The sequence below is a fragment of the Vulpes vulpes genome, chromosome 14 (genome assembly GCF_048418805.1).
Source record: "Vulpes vulpes isolate BD-2025 chromosome 14, VulVul3, whole genome shotgun sequence".
NCBI classification, from domain to species: domain Eukaryota; kingdom Metazoa; phylum Chordata; class Mammalia; order Carnivora; family Canidae; genus Vulpes; species Vulpes vulpes.
The window spans coordinates 31,606,035-31,620,555 of NC_132793.1; the positions used below are offsets into that span (position 1 = coordinate 31,606,035).

The 14,521-nt window shown below is 44.5% G+C and overlaps 1 long non-coding RNA gene and 1 pseudogene across 1 annotated transcript; one reads left to right on the plus strand and one right to left on the minus strand.

Annotated features, from left to right (window-relative positions):
• Positions 1–283: 283 nt before the first annotated feature.
• On the minus strand, positions 284–3,941 carry LOC112930029 (large ribosomal subunit protein uL2-like; annotated as a pseudogene).
• Positions 3,942–5,695: 1,754 nt separating this feature from the next.
• LOC140595388 (uncharacterized) lies at positions 5,696–13,618 on the plus strand. Its single transcript, XR_011996961.1, has 2 exons — positions 5,696–5,943; positions 9,818–13,618. It is a non-coding gene; the product is annotated as an uncharacterized lncRNA (long non-coding RNA).
• The last annotated feature ends 903 nt before the right edge of the window (positions 13,619–14,521 follow it).

A 14,521-nucleotide genomic window follows, 5' to 3' on the forward strand; every position in this document is an offset into this window, starting at 1 on the left:
AGAAAGAGGTCCACATACTTCACCAGGTCTGCAATAAGTCCACACACACACACACACACACACACACACACACACACACAATAGGGGCCTCTGGGTGGCTCAGTTGACTATGCATCTGACTCTCGGTTTTGATCTCGGGTTATGATCACAGGGTCCTGGGATCAAGCCCCCAAGTTGGGTTCTACACTCAGTGTGCAGTCTGCTTATCCTTCTCCCTTCCTCCCTGTCCCTCCCCCATACCTCCCCCACTGACACTCACTCTCAAATAAATAAATAAAATCTTTTAAAAATAAGAAAGAAAGAAAAAGAAATGAAGGAAGGAAGAAAGAAAGAGTAACAAGTATAATCTGACACGTAGTTGCAGTTATAGAGGGCTTTATTAAGTGTGGCTATATTCTAGGGGTCATGATCTGACTTGTGTGGCATGATACACAATTATCTGATAATAAATTCATGCAAGTAAAAGTTCTGACCAGATTTGCTTGTCTGGGTGATAAATGTACAGCGTGGTCCTCAGTCCTCTTCCACCCCACACATCCCCATTAAGAGCTGTGGCTCACCCTGGTGCTGAACCTCACTGAGTCAGAGCCAGGTTTCTTTGGGGACAGATATGCTATCTGTGGGGAAATGCATGTGTGGGTGGAAAAAATCCCTCGGGTTTTCTGATAGCACTCTCTTAACCTCAGCAGCTGCCCTTTCTCTATTCCTTGATAAACATTGTGAAAACAAAAATACTGGTACCCAAGAGGAGCTGGAGGAAAGGTGGTCACTGTTGCTCTTTCTGGAAAAGTAGAATTTGAGCAGACATATTCAAATAAGTGATTATGTTCATGATGAATCTATGGGGATGAATATAAATTCCAGTTGGGTTAGAAAGGGAAGGATTTCAAGCTAATGAGGGAGAAATGCCTAGCTATTCCTGAAATTCTTTTCCTCTTACCTCCTGGGGCTTCCTGACCACATTTCCCAGTGTCCCTGATATGGGGTGGAACCATGGGATTTTGGTCTGATTAAAGGAAGTTTGGCAGATGTGAAATCCATCACTTCCAGGCTCAGCTCTTGAAAGCTTCCCACAGGCAGACATCCTCGTTGCTTTCACTCCCTTTGCTGCAATCTTGGTGGGAGGCCTATAATCGCAAGGGTCAGTGGAAGGACAATGGAGGCCACAGCATATCCCAGTTAAGGATGCATCTTTCCCATTAGCCCTGGGAGAGGCCTAGTCCTGCCTAGATCATGTGCTTGTTCTTGCATGAATCACTGTGGCCTGGGACATGAATGACTAGGTCATGATCCCATCCCTGGAGTGACAAATTGGCCCAGTCAGCCTCAAATCAGATGGAGTGTATTGGTTTCTCATCACTGCTATGATAATTTACCACAAACTTAGTGGCTTAAAATAACAAGTTTATTATCTTACAGTTCTAGAGGTCAGAAGTCTAAAATAGGAAACACTGGGCTAAAATCAGGGTTTTGGCCAGACAGCCTTCCTTTTAGAGGCTCTAAAGGACAATCCATTTCCTTGCCTTCTCCACCTTATAGAATACTCTTGTGTGTCATGGCTTGTGCCCAATTTTTCCACTTTTGAAGCCAGTAACATCCATGTCATGCTGTCATCTTTGTAGTTCAAGTTCTGTCTCCCTTCTTCCACTTAAAAGGACATGGTGATTACATTGGGTCCACTGGATAATCCAGAGGATTATAATCCCACTGGATAATCTTCCACATGAAAGTCAGCTGACCAATGATCTTCATTCCTTCCACAGCCTTAATTCCCCTTTGCCTCCAATGTAACATATTTATAGGTCCCATGGATTGTTATATGGATATCTTTGGGGGACCATTATTCTGCATGCTACATAGAGCAAACACAACTACAATGAGAAGAGAAAGGTGATTCCCCAGTGGAAGGACTGCTGGATAGACAAGAAGCATATGTTGTCCTCTCCCACACTTCCAGATTTCTTTCTTTCTTTCTTTCTTTTTTTTTTTTTGGCAGAAGGACACACTTTATTGAGCCCCTCAAGCCTAGTTCTCCTTCTCCTGCACAGTCTTGGTTCCCCGGGGACGCCCAGTCCGGGGGGCAGCAATCAGACCCACTTTGCGGCCAGCAGGGGCATCTCTGCGGATAGTAGAGGGTTTGCCCATGTGCTGGGGTTGCCACCTCCAGAAGGATGCTGCACAGGACTCACGGCCACACCCGCACACGTGGCCAGCAATTCCTCTTCGCCTTGTACTTGCGGTAGGCACGCAGCCTTCAGCCTTCGGAATGGGCTTGTCAATGCGGCCACCTCCGGCGACCACACCCGCCTCGGCTGTGTTGGCGGGAGAAATGACCTTGGTCGAACCCGACGGCAGCTTCACTCGGTCTTCTTGGTCTCCGGGCTGTGGGAGGTGACGGTCGCTGGTTCCCGGAGGCTCGGGCGAACTCGCCGCTGTGTCCAGGCTTCCCCGGACAGCGCACGGTGGGGCCCTCGCGCCCAGCGCCCGCCGGGAGCACATGGCCCTGTGGGCGGCGATGAACCGCTCCGTCCGCTTCTTAAACCCGCCCGGATCCCGGAAGGCGACCTTGGCGAGGGGTGCCCCGCGGCCGGGGCGTGGATGATGTCCTTCACGGTGCCCTTGACGCAGCCGTGCCGCTCGGCCAAGTCCACGGCGCGCAGACGCGCAGCGCCCTCGCGGTGCTTCAGGTGCGCGGAACCGGAGCCGGGGCCCTTCCCCTGCCCACGGATGACGCGGCCCGTGGCGGTCCTCGTGCACTGCTGGCGGGGATGGATGTGAACTGGTGCAGCCACTCCGGAAAACTGTGTGGGGCTTCCTCAGGAGTTACAAACAGACCTGCCCTACGACCCAGCAATTGCACTGCTGGGATTTACCCCAAAACACAGATGCAGTGAAACGCCGGGACACCTGCACCCCGATGTTTCTAGCAGCAATGGCCACAATAGCCAACTGTGGAAGGAGCCTCGGTGTCCATCGAAAGATGAATGGATAAAGATGTGGTCTATGTGTACAATGGAATATTCCTCAGCCATTAGAAATGACAAATACCCACCATTTGCTTCTACGTGGATGGAACTGGAGGGTATTATGCTGAGTGAAGTAAGTCAATCGGAGAAGGACAAACATTATATGTTCTCATTCATTTGGGGAATGTAAATAATAGTGAAAGGGAATATAAGGGAAGGGAGAAGAAATGTTGGGAAATATCAGAGAGGGAGACAGAACATAAAGACTCCTAACTGGGAAACGAACTAGGGGTGGTGGAAGGGGAGGAGGGCGGGGGGTGGGGGTGACTGGGTGACGGGCACTGAGGGGGGCACTTGACGGGATGAGCACTGGGTGTTATTCTGTACGTTGGCAAATTGAACACCAATAAAAAATAAATTTATTATTTAAAAAAAGTGCATCTTGGTGCACTTCATCTGTACCTTTATTAAGCACTTTTAGCAGATGTTTGTGATGTCCTATGTCACACCTTCTCAACTGATTTTAGCACACCTTTGACAGTCAGTTTTCATGCTTTGTCAGCATTCTTTATAAAGCTTACATGGAAACTACTCTGCTTTCTCAAAGACAATGGAAGTTCCCTTGGGCAAATTCAGGTAACTGGAAAGTGCAAGGGAGCTAATGCCCTGGGAGGGAGCAATGTTCATCTAATGGGGGATGGAATCAACAGTTAAATGCCACAGCCTCCATCCTCTGGTAGAACACTTCTGATTGCTTTGTCCATGGTTCTTCAGAAGGTCCCAGTGGGATTGAGCCTCAGATGCCCACAGCGGTAACACACTTGTGTTGGCTTTTTGCCCTTCCCTGTTTTGTTCTCCCCACCCCTCACTCCTGCTTCCTGGGATCATCTCCCAGGCAGGCTACCCACACCCACGCCCTTCTTTCAGATCGTGCTTTTTTGGAGGAACCCAACTAAAACAGCACTTACCCCTCATGTTTTATGGAGAGTCAGTGATGCAGGGCTCAGCAGGGTAGAGCCTTGCTGGTACAATCCAGCACAGCTGGCTTATAGGTACCTGTTCTGACTGGCTGGCATCCAGTGGATTGGTTGGTGCCCATGTCATATAAGTCACCTCCCACTTATGAGATCTCTCGGTGCCATAACATAAATCACTGTCCCTGACATGTCCTTCTTGGCTGGTTATGAGTTTCTCATTCAAGACATGTGGGTATTGAATATAAATAACTTAAGTCATAGTCCTACTGGGCCATGTGCTAAAGTCTGTGTTCCATAAATGGGGAGAAAAGGTTATCCGAGGTGACTCCCTACTCCCCCCCTTCAGTTCAGGCTGAGGTCAGGGTTGTTTATTTGAATGCTGGCAATCACCCTGGGAATTTATTTAGGTGCCAAGGGAAACATGAGGACAGTGGACTCCAGAAAGATTGTGCTCCAAGGTACATAAGATAGCAGGCACAAACCCAGGAGAGGACACCAGGGGCTTGCCCTAGACACAACAAATGCCTGGTGACTTCTTGGTTGGCTAATGCAGACAGCATTTAATCTATGGGCCAGAGGGAGATGATGCAGAAGGCGGAGACACAGACTTCAAGAAGACTTTTGTAGTCTCTCTGTGGTCCAGCACCCACTATGCCCAGAGATGCAACATCTCTTATGAAACCTTGTCCCTCCCGCAGGTACTGGCAGAGCTAAGAATGAGGTCTTCGCACACTTAGCATGCCTGGCAGCCCCTTTCCCCATGTCAGGGAAGCTGAGTCTGAAATGAAGAGCTCCATATGGGAAGTTTAGGGGGAGAACTTTTGGGAACAAAATACTTTAGAGGAAGTAAGTGAGGAGGGGTTGGGCAGATTGGGAAATGGCTGTGATGCTGCCACTGTACAGGTTCAACCAAACCCACTCAGAGCTCTGGAATTGGGTGGCCCTTCAGAGCTGTCTTGACTGGAAGCAACCCATCTTTGGACTCAGGCTACCCCCAGGAAGGGCACATAGCCTTGGTTAAGGTAGCCACCAGGGGCCAACCCTCCTGGCAATGGAGGCGGTGAGTTTCTTGGTCCTGAAGTGAGGATCTTGACAAGACACCAGAGCACCTGTTACAATTACTGCATACCACTGCACCCCTGGTCCCACAAAGGCCCTCACACCCTGACCCTCATCTTTAGTGACCTTCAGCTTCCCTGGAAACTGAAAGAGCTGCTTTTACTTTAAAGATGTTAGTGGCTGGCTACACATACAAAATAAATACAGGTTTGCATTTTAGTAAAATTATCCTGCCCGCCCTCAAATGGAATATTTTAGAGCCTTCAGAGCAATCAGGCTTGGTTCTATTTGATGTTCACATTAATGTTGACTTTAAGAATTAATATTAAATAGGGTGGGATAGTTTCCCATATGACAGATGAAAAAGCCAAGGTTTGGAGAAGGTAAAAAACAAAATGACTAAGAGAAGAGCCAACCTAGAGCCTAAGCCTCCTGACTTACTGTTTCCAGTCTGCAAGATAATTAAATACCTTGAGCTATTCCATGTACACTTGTCAGGGAGACACACTGCCCCGCCCGCCCGCCCCCCCCCCCCCGCCCCCATGATCCTGGCCTCACTTCAGGGCTACTAGAAAGAATGGCAATCTAGAAAGAAACTTCTTTATAAAGAGGAGAAGGCTCTGTTTAAATCCACATGCCATAGGAAGGAAGAAAGATGCCTGTTATACCTGTGGTACAAGATCCCTTTTCTCTGGGACAGTGGGGAGATTTGTGGAGGGAGGATACCAGGGAAGATCAGGGCATGAAGGTCAAAAAAAAAAAGCTGAGCAGAAACGGGCTGTGCTTCAACTTGCTCCACAGTGAAGCAGAGCCTAGCCTCTGGGTGGTGTCCACCTCTGCATGCTGGCTGTACTCTGAGTCTTAAAGGCATTGCTGTCACAGAGGTGTCCTCGCTCAGTGACTGTGGAAGGAGGGGACTCCATTTCGGTGCAGGAAACCTGGTAAGGACTTGTGTGCGGGACTTGGGTCGAGACACCAGGACTCTCCCAGCTTCCCTTTCCTCACCTGAGAGGCAGATGGTGCTGGGAGCACCAGATTGAGACAATTGGGTGAATGGAGAGTTCTTTGAAGGGGTTAGGGAGCAGAATGGGGAGAGTCACTAGATGTACTTTCCTGGGTGTTGGTGGCTGGATCTTTTAAAGCAAAACCACTGATTTAAAAACCCTTAAGTAAGAAGTTCATGTATGGATATTCCCAATGATTCTGATGTGAGGTCTGGCGATTATGTCAGCCTGGGTGTCCTGGAAACAAAGTTGTCTTAGACTGGCTGCTCTTTGCAGTTTCTCTCTTCTGCTCCTGTGGCCACCTCTGTGTGTCTTCTCTGCCACAGCAGACTCCATAGCTTTGTCACCAGAGTCCCCAACCTGGCACTGCATTTTACTCCCCCTTTTGTGCCCCACCCCCCGGCTAGCAGGCCTCTGGGGACTGGAAGAAGGACTCCGTGTAGGATGCAGAGAATGAGAGAAGCATCCCTGCTCATGGGAAAGCTAACCCGTAGACCAGGATCAGGAGGCTGATGGGGTGGAGGAAGAAGGCTCCGTGGTAAGGAGCAGGATGGGGATGAAGGTGAGGAGGAGGATGGAGATGAAGGTGAGAAGGAGGATGGGGATGAAGGTGAGGAGGAGGATGGAGATGAAGGTGATAAGGAGGATGGAGATGAAGGTGAGGAGGATGGAGATGAAGGTGAGGAGGAGGATGGGGATGAAGGTGAGGAGAAGGATAGAGGTGAAGGTGAGGAGAAGGACGGGGATGAAGGTGAGGAGGAGGATGGGGATGAAGGTGAGGGGACTAACACGGTTGCAGGCAAATGGGATGACCATGTTAACACTTACCAGGATGATCAGACAGCATGAAAGGAAAAGTTAAAGGAGACAGACAGACAGACACAGAGAGAGAGACCTGCTCACCTATATTCACTTTCCACTTCCCATGTCAGAATCTCAATGTGGTCACCTTGGTGTAGGGTCTGCACCCCACCCTGCAGGCAGTGCCACTGCAAAGGTGAGTTGCTGCCCATCACCCCCCAAAAAATCACCATGTGAATGTGGGACAGGGCAGGAGGAGACAACGGAAGTTCCAAGGACCTGCTTTTTTCCTTAAAAATACTTTGAAAAGGAATTCTTTTTAGTATTTTTAATTTAAATTTAATATTTTTAACATTAGAAAATATATGTAGCACTTTTTACTTACTAGCTTATTTTTTTTTTTGACGTATGCATATTTAACATTGTGTTAGGGTCAGCCACGCTTAATGACCTCCAGCAACCAAATAAGGCTTCAGAGCGCCTTCTGACCCACTTCTAACTTTACTTGTGGTGTGATCATGTTCATTACAATCTCAAGAGAAACACACACACACACACACACACCTTGTAAAAAGAGAAGCAAAACAACAAGAAGTCTTATTCCAAGCATTCCATGAACTTTTTTGTGTGTTTGTTGTAGAGGTCCATTTGAACCCCAGAATTAGCTTAAAGGTTATTTTAAGCCTAAGACTTTTGAGATTCAACAGATGCAGAAAAAAGCCTCCTTGAGCTTCCCATATCTGAGGAAAAGCTGCAATTTCTGGGAAATGAGGCTACTATAAATCTCCTAGGAGGGAAGAGTTTTATGAAGACGGGAATACCATTCACACCTGTAAAGACAAATGTTATCACAAAGTGCTTATCTCTCACCTGTTCTAAAAACTCATTCATCTTTCCTTTTTTTTAAAAAAAGATTTTATTTATTCATTTATTTGAGAAAGAAAAAGTACAAGCTGGGGGAGGGGCAGAAGGAAAAGGAGAAGCAGATTCCTCACCCAGCAGGGAGCCCCATGCAGGACTCCATCTCAGGAATCTGGGATCATGACTCGAGCAAAGGCAGATGCTTAACTGACTGAGCCAGCCATGTGCCCCCTCCTAAAGAAAAGAAGCTTTCCTAAAGAAATCTTCCTAAAGAAATCTAGAAGCCTTTCTCCTTCCTCCATTTCCTCTACTAAATTAGGTGCATAGGGATTTAACTTTAACCATTTGGTAAGTCAGCTATTTTTTCTGTTGGCTCCTATATGCGTGGGAGACAAACCTTTTCTCTCCTTTGTCAGTTTAGTTCACAGGCCTCAGGTACTGAGCATAAGAGGGTGGAAGAAAAGTTTTTCCTCCCCTACAATATCCTTAGCTGTCCTGTAAGTGGTTGGTTTGTACAAGATGGTTTAAAAGGTCAAAGACAAGATCTCTCCCACTTTTATTTGTCACTGAAGTTGCTATTTATTTGTTTGGCCTGTTTGATATATGTGTGAAACAATGTCTAACAATTAGTTGGATTCTTATTTTGCTGAATTGTTCTAACAATAACAGCAGTAGCAACAACAAAAAGTAATCATATTGGATAATAATTATAGTATACTCCCTAAATGCCAGGCATCATTCCAGGCCTGTTGATTCACTTATTCTTACAACTCCATGATGTATATAGATGCATTAAAAAAAAAAAAAAAAGGCACAGAGAGGTCAAGTAAATCACCCAAGGTCACCCACCCAGAGGGCATCTCTAATGGCCAGTTGAGAAATCCTGACCTTATCTAGAAGCATATCAGAAACTAGCCTTAAGGATATCAGATTCTAAAACCTTAGAAGCCTCTTCTCTTTTCCTTATGACCTTCCCAAATCGTAGATGTACAATCCTTTCTGTTGTTCTATTTTTGAAAACATTTTCTTATTCTGGGTTTAAAGAGGAAGTGTTTTCTCTTCCCCCTTTGAATTCCAGGTTAGTCCCTTGTACTGTAGAATTTCCTGTCTCACTCTTCCTCATTCCTTTGTTTTGCTCTCCTCTTTTTAAGGGGGCCTATCTTTGTTTCTTTGTTCTGCCTGTATCTCCATACTGTTCTGGGAGTGGTTTACCTATGGTTTACCTTACCTCTAAGGCAAGAATGCCATGGAATAGACCAGTACACAACTATAATGTCATTTGGTTGTTGGAGTTGAATAATTTTATGCAGGCTATAAACTGCTTAACGGTGTGGGTATCACCACACTTTTCTCCACGAGAGCACAAAAAATACTTATTGAATTGCACTGCAATGACAAAGCATGTGGGGAATGAAGTCACCAGAATAGGGCTGGCTTTTGGAGAGTCCTGGAGAAGGGGATGGGTAAGGCTCAGGTATCACAACAAATGATCACTGAGTTCACTCAAATTCCGGGCTGGGCATTCAGCTACAACCTGGAATAATTCAACAATGCTAAAGTGTGAACTTTATTTACTCATGTATGAATGGATGCAGTCAGTCAACTTGTCATTCCATTCAATAAGCAGCCTTTTAGGTGTTTGGAATCACCTGGGATTTGGAGAAGCAAAGATAAAGAAGACTGTGGGCTTACCCTGAAGAATTTACAGCTGTAAAGGGAAGATCGATAAAGTAACAGGTTAGGAAACACATGCAATAACCCAGGTGAAAATTCGATTCAAGAGTCTGAATCCTCCATGAAACCCAAGGACAATTCATAATCAAACAAACATTTGTTTTGTTCTTTAGTTTCATAATCCGTACCTAAAAGCCTTGGTTAAATGACTTTGCTGTTAATAAGCCATCATTCTTTGTTTCTTCATGAAGTGGTGGCCCAGTTGTCTTTCCCCCTTTATCTATATGTAACACTATTTAGAAATAAGTGGGAAACAAAGTGAAAGGGGGAGAGAGAGACACAGAGACAGAGTGAAGGTCTAATATAATAGCATACTGACCTGCAAGGTAACAGAGGTTCTTTCTCCAAGCTCCAGGACTTTTCCCATTATACAAAACCTTTGATTGTTATATTCATGGTGATTTTATATTCACAGCAATACAGTTGCTGCCCTGAGTCTCTGGTGGATTTTCTAGCTGAGTGAGGAACTTCGTGCTGCAATAACCCCAAGCCAAGTCGAGCTCTCCCTGGGGAGCAAAGAGAATGAACTCCAGGAATGCCATACCACTGATGTTTCCATCACTTCAATCTGGAAAGTTCATCATTGGTGATGATGGAAAGAAGATTCTCGTCTAAGCTGCACCTTCGACCGTGAAAGCAGCATGGAATCTTCCTTAAATGATTGTATGACTGTACTAAGCCAGAGCAAACCGCAAAGGATGAAGAGCATCCATCTGGATTAAGGGAGACTTAAAGGAGCCAAGGCCAATTTTTTTTTTCACTTGCTTTGGGTGGAATTGTGTCAGCCTCCACTCTCTGGTTGTCAGGAAGAGGAAGCTTTTGCCACCAGATGTTATCTCAGAAGAGAACGGGTTGAATGCATAAGGAAACCGTAATGATAAAATGAATTTAAAGCTTTTTATCATTAAGCTATAGAAAAGAAGAGGTATAAAAGGACATTCAATATGGCAAGATGAGTTACATTCCATGTAGCAAATGTTTTATGGTTGGTTTCAGGATGAAAGGAGTCAAGATACTCAAAGCACTTAGTGCCAGCTCATAGGAAATATTATTACATATTAAGTATTTTTCTTTTTTTAAGATTTTATTTATTTATTCATGAGAGACACAGAGAGAGGGAGAGGCAGAGACACAGGCAGAGGGAGAAGCAGGCTCCCTGCAGGGGGCCCCACGTGGGACTCCATCCCAGGTCCCCAGGATCACGACCTGAGCCAAAGGCAGATGCTCAACCACTGAGCCACCCAGGTGCCCCCTTGTATACCCTTCTATATTAGTTTTCTATGGCCACTGTGACAAATTACCATGAGTTTAGTGGCTAAAACCAACACAATTTATCATTTTACAGTTCTGCAGGTCAGAAAAGATAACCTGAGGCATAATAAAAATTTTAAGAGTTGGAGCAAAAATGAGTTCAAATTGAGCAGTGCCAAACCAGAAGTGGGTAGAGGTGCTCTATCACAGGAACGAGGAGAAACATTATTTCTCTTCTGTAGAGAAAAAGTGGAAGCAAAGCAAGAACATTATTTGATTGGCAGTGGCTGCTTAAGCATTTGCCTCACTTGGGAGAGCCTAGTCAATTGTAATTGGTTTCAATTTCTTAACTCTGAGGCATGTATGGGTTTAGGGTTTGGCTTGTTTACATAGGCTAAGGTATTAGAACCACTTCATCTAATGGCCTCCTTGTTTAATTAATTTAAAAGAAGTTGACCATGGGTCAGCAGGGCTGCGTTCCTTCCACAGGCTCTAGGGGAGATCCTCCTACCTTGTCTTTTCCATATCCTAGAGCCATATGCATTCTTTGGCTCCTGGCCCCACTACTTCCAAAATCACATTTCCTGTTTTGATTTTGACCCTCCTGCCTCCCTCTTATAAGGATCCTTGTAATGACATTGGAACCAACTGAACAATCCAAGATCATCTTTCCATTTCAAGATCTTTCATTTAATCACATCTGCAAAGTCCCCTTTTTTCCATGTGAGGTGATATATTGACAGGTTCTGAGGATTAAGATGTGGCCACATTTGGAGAGGCATATGTTTGGTTCACTATACTTCTCTCAGCTCCTGCCTCCACCCCCTGCCCCAGCTGTAATGATAGTAATTTCTATGGGCTACAGGGCCACTATGTGCAGGCCCTGTGAGGTGGGTTTTAGAGACAGCAGAAATGCAGCTGGGTAAAATGGTTACTGTCGGGGTCTGACTATATCCTCTCACATTTTACCATTTCTGGGGCCAGGGATAGATTATCAACTGCCCACATCTACAATTATTTGCCTGAGGGTCTGTCCTTCTCCTATGGGAGCAAGGAGTAGGGGAGGTGGGACAGCCAGAAAGGCCAAGGAATTAATGCTCCCCCTGCCCACCCCAAGTAGCCCTCCATCAATAGCTGATAAAGAACCAACTCTTTTGCCCTGTGGTTGGGAAAATTCTTAGGTGCCTCAAGATCTGTTTCCAGGGAATCCAAACCAGGACACTGGAGCAATTTAAGTAACTTGCCCAATGCCTCATGGCTAGTAATTACAAGGGTTGGACTTGAACCCAGATCTGCCTGCAAAACTCATGCTCTCAGTTATTTCTCTTAGCTGGCTTCTTGCTGTTATACCTGAGGAAGATGGCTGATTTGGGATGATCAAGATCAAGCTAGAAGGTATCCCCTTTCAGTTTCCTGATTTGGAAGAAGAGAAAATTCCCAGAAGGTGGGTAGAGGCTGCAATTCAGCCATTTGAGACCTAGAACAGTTGGGGGTTGTGAATCTCAGGCTGCAGCAACCTACTGAGCCCTAAGCACACTTGGGTACCACATACAGAATCATGGGCCAAGTGGGAGTCATTATTTTATTATTATATCCTTATTTTATTGTCATTTATTGTCAATGATTTCCAGTTCAACTGCAGGACATAGTAACAAGGAACTGGGCTTACAAAAATATGTACACACATGTACTTTATCAGTACTCACATGTGCTTAGGGTAGTACACATCAGGGCATGGACCGTGACTCTAGCTGGAAGAGGTAAGTTTCTTAAATGTGGCTCGACTAGAATGTAGCGTTCCTAGAATATGCATTTCAGACCATAAGCTGCCTGCATTATTGAAGAACAAAATGAAATAGGTAGGATGTCTCTCTTTTTTTAACCTTTAGGGCTGGTTCTGACGTAATTTTAAATGTAATTTCACGAGGACAGACACTCATGTGGGAGACTAAGACTGATTTCACTGAAGTCTTTCTACTCCTAAGAGCTGTGCCTTCTAAGAAAACCCTTGCCTGTGGGGCTTATGTGTTTTTTTTTGTTTGTTTTTTTTTTTTTTTTTTTTTTTTTTTGTATTCAAACCCTGTAGTCTCTGGAGGAGAACTCTCTGGAACTCTCTGGTGTTACGCTAAGTGAAATAAGTCAGACAAAGACAAATACTCTGTGATTTCACTTATATGTAGAATTTAAAAAAAACAAATGAATAAACAAGCAAACAAAATGCAAAAACAGACCCATAAATACAGAAAACAAACTGGTGGTTGTGAGAAGAGAGGAGTGTGGGGAGATGGGCAAAATGAGTAAAGGAGGTGCCAGAGTTATCGGCTTTCAGTAATGGAATGAATAAATCACAAGGATGAAAGGTACAGTATAGGGAATGTAGTCAATGATATTAAAATACCATCGTGTGGTGACAGATGATTTTTAAAAAAGGGTCATATTCAGAATATTGCAAGGCTGCCAATTCACAGAAGATGTACCTGGCACATCCTGCTTAATGCTGGATGCCACTTGGTTCTAATCCTGGTTTTGTTACCAACTCATCGTGTAAAACCGTAGGGGAATCTACTTAACCTCTCTATCAGTTACCCAATCAGTGAAACAAAGATAATATTACAGTTTTTGGCTGCACCCTTGATGGAAAGCCTGCAGAATAGTTCATGCTGGTATATTTTTGGTAAATTAATCTGCCTCTACAGCTGGACTGTCTCAGGATGCCTAAAAAATATGAGGGTTTAAGAAATTGACACATTACTGAGTTTTTCAGTCCTTGGAATCCTGTCATGCCTTAATTCTGGTTTTCTCTTCTATTATTGGTTTATAATCCTTGGGCTCTTGAGTCTGCCATAACAACTTTATATTATATATCGTGTGTTATAGTATATGTAATAATAGATATTATATTATATACCATGTGTGGATGCATAGCATTTATTACAAAATTATAATACAGATTTTATTTGAAGTATGGTTGAATCAATTTATTGTTAATAATACGGCAATACCAGTACTATTCAGCAATAGCTAAGAGATATAGTCAATGCAACATTACCTGACCAAACTCTTCTTGACTTTTTATTTTTAATATTTTATTTTTAAGTAATCTCTACACACCACATGGGGCTTGAACCCACAACCCTGAGATCAAGAGTCACATGCTCCACCAACTGAGCCAGCCAGGAGCCCTGATTTCTTTTAATCCTAAAGTGATTTGCATAGTGTAGCTAGTTCGAGAAATTATTCTCAGAACAGATGATCCAATCTAACTTTATCCTGAATTCAGTAAAAAAAATTCTTGAACTATTGTTCGAAAAATGTTGACTTCATCTTGATCAAAGAGTTTGGGACCAAATGTTTTCCCCACCAGAAATATTTCAAAGGATTCATGTGGGGAAAGACAACCACACAGTTTCACAAAGATCCCTAAAACTGACTGTTTGGGCTTGGCTTAGGGAAACAGGGTGGCAGGGAATATTAGAAGATCGTGGGCAAGAGGGATCATTTATATGCACTTAGAGCACAGTGGTGAAAGGCAAAGGGAGGGAAAGACTGTGAGGCAAATGGTCCTAAAACTGTCAAGGGAAGCTCTAGAAAACTTGGGAATTAGAGAATTCTACTCCCTTACGTGGTAAGCTGCAAGAGTAGCCGACACTTTCCGGCTGTAGTTCCCCCTAGTCAGATGTTATTTGCCTGGAGCCAACTCAGTTATATTAAAAAAGGAAATGTGCACACTAATATAGCACATGCAAATTTTTTCGGGGTGGGGGGGGCATCTGTTGTACACAGGCTGGGATGTAGCTGCCTTTCTTGAAAACGGGTCTTTTTGGCTTTCCCATCATATGTTGTAGGTGTCCTTTTGTTGATCCACCCC